Source organism: Rattus norvegicus, chromosome 19, assembly GCF_036323735.1.
Source record: "Rattus norvegicus strain BN/NHsdMcwi chromosome 19, GRCr8, whole genome shotgun sequence".
In the NCBI taxonomy this organism is placed as follows: Eukaryota; Metazoa; Chordata; class Mammalia; order Rodentia; family Muridae; genus Rattus; species Rattus norvegicus.
This window is the reverse complement of record NC_086037.1, coordinates 38,270,616-38,273,184: the sequence shown is the minus strand read 5'-3', so window position 1 is coordinate 38,273,184 and position 2,569 is coordinate 38,270,616. Positions and strand designations below refer to the sequence as shown.

At 49.5% G+C, this 2,569-nt stretch overlaps 1 pseudogene; it reads left to right on the top strand.

Annotated features, from left to right (window-relative positions):
- The first annotated feature begins 1,082 nt into the window (after nt 1-1,082).
- LOC134478831 (zinc finger CCCH-type antiviral protein 1-like) lies at nt 1,083-2,364 on the top strand (annotated as a pseudogene).
- Nucleotides 2,365-2,569: the final 205 nt, after the last annotated feature.

Here is a 2,569-nt window from a genome sequence, read left to right as displayed (position 1 = left end):
GGAGTGGAGAACTGAGGAAAGCACTTTGGTGGAGGGGGAGACTCAAGTCTCCAGGGCCAGGTCAGCCTTCTGTCCCTTTGGTTCTCCTCACTTCACAGAGGCGCCTATTGAAAGGTGAGGCAAGCCGGGATCTCAACAGTCTTTGGCCAAAGAAGTGAGAGCCCACAGGGCAGAGCAAGGCTAAGCAGAGCCAGCAGAGCAAAGTGAAGCCCTGCCAGCCAGCAAATAGGCCTTGCGCATGTGGGACTGGTGGCAGCAGTGCTTGCCCTTGCTCTCCTGGTGGCGCAGAACCCCTGCCTGGATGTGAAGAGTGGGGAAACTCACAGTGGCTTGTCCTCCAGCTGCAACTGCCAGTGCTTGGGGAGGGGGAAGTTGAAGATGCTCCCATGATCCTCCGATTTCTGGCCCACTTTGTCAGCAGTTGTTCCTGTTCAAGGCTGTGGTCAGCCCTGCCAAAAGCCCGGAGGACACGTAGAGCAAGCACAACTGGCCAGCAACCACCATGGTCATCCACGGTGGGACCCAGGCCAAGTGGCAACAGAGGCGCACCAGGCAGCCAGGCACCAGCCCCAAGCCTGTGCATACTGAGGCCAATGACACTCCACTAGCCCCTCCCAGCATGCACATCCCACCCCTGGCAGGCAAGATCTCTCTGTCCAGAGTTTCCCCCAGACCTGCAACTACCAACAGCTCAATGAGCCCTTACTTAATTCTTCTTAACCATAATGGCTTGTCATAAAAGGTCATTGGGAAAGTGAATGATGAGATGAAAGCCTTAAAAGAAAACTAGAGAGACTTACGGAAATGAAGAAGAAAGCTCTCTTCCCAGTAGGAGCCTGGCAGTTCCAAGCTCAGGGCACCTCATGTCCAGGCTGGAACCCAGCATGCACTGTTGTGGAGAACCTGCCTCCTTAAGGACCTGGCTTCCCACTCATTCTCCTGAGATGATGACTTTAATTCTTTTAATTTTTACTGGTTATTTTCTTCATTTCCATTTCATGTGTTATCCCCTTTTCCAGTTTCCTTTCTCCACGAAGCAGAGTCCAGCTCACAAGCCTGAGCAGCTACAGCCATAGTGCACCATGGGGGATCCTGGGGCAGACTGTTTCATCACCAAGATCCTGTGGACCCACAGGGGCTGCATGACCTTAAAGGAACTGCAGAGTAGGATCAGGCTCCAGAGGCAGAGCTCTATGAGCTGCTGGGCAAGACTGCTTATTCCTATTGGGGACTGGAGATCAGGCAGGGATCACGCTGTAGGTGGTGGCTACTACTGAAGCCTGTGGCTTCAATCTCAAGTGCATCCAGGGACCATGCTACAGATTGCCCAAGCCTCTGCAAGCTCAAACTTCTGGGACAGAGTCATTATGCAAAATCCCAGAGAAACCTCTGCAAATATCCACACCAAGTTTTTAGGAACAGAGCTTCCAGGTCCTGAAGAATCATGAGCTTTCTGGGCTTCACCAAGAGGAGCCGGCCATCTTCCTAGCAAAGGGATGCTTTTCTCCTGCAAAAGTTACTACAAAGGAGACAGCCACAAACAGATCTGCTTGAAGCCACAGCCATGCAAGAGAGTCCAAGTCTGTGAGCACTTCACCCAGGCCAACTGCCGTTACCTCAACTGTCTCAGGTCTCATGACCTGATGGACAGGAAGGTGTTGACCTCCGTGACTGAGCACGGGCTGAGTTCTGATGGGGTCCAGAACATCCAGGACATCTGCAACAACAAACACATTAGGAGGAGACCCACTGGCATGAGAGCTCCCCATGAACATCATAGCAGCAGGGCACACAGAGACAGAAGCAAAAGCAAAGACTGATTCCTTCCAAACAGTCTAGGATTTCTCTCCCATGTCTCATTTTGACATCTGGTCCACCTTGTCCAGATGTCACCAGTAAGGATTCCCTGGAGGACATGTCTACAGATGTCACTCAGGAGGTCAAGAACCTGGGGACCCAGGACTCTGCACAGCTTTCCTTGGTCTCATCTAAGGCTGCTGGAGTCTGAGGACCCAGTCACATGAGAGCAAGCCAGGGGTTTTCTGAGAATGGAGATCTGGATGGCTTATTTTCTAGGAATCCTACTGATTCTTTGTAAGTTCCTGCCTCCTCTGCTGGCTTTCCTCTTGCTGCAGGAAAAAGAAATGAAGCCATGTCCATGAGAACAGGCGTGACTTCTGGACACCGCATGGAGGTCAAGAGAAAGAATAAGGCTCCAGACATCAATCACATCCCATTTTAAATGGTTCTATTGATGGGGTGACAACGGAAGAAGCAACAGACTCAGGAATTTTAGGTAAAGGTAGAAACTCAGAGAAGGAGTTTGGCAATGTACCTTCTCTTTCAATTCAGTGGAATAATTGAAGCACTATTGTTATTAGGTCTTCATTAAAAGTCTGGCAGAAAGGATCCATTAAAGCCATGTGGCCCTGATTATTATTATTTTTTAATTTTTGGAGTGGCAACCTTTAATGACTATCTATTTTCTTATGGGAATTATTCATTGCCTTCCCAGATCTGTATTTAACTTGGTATTTGTTATCTGTTAGAAAAATCACTAGTATCAAAT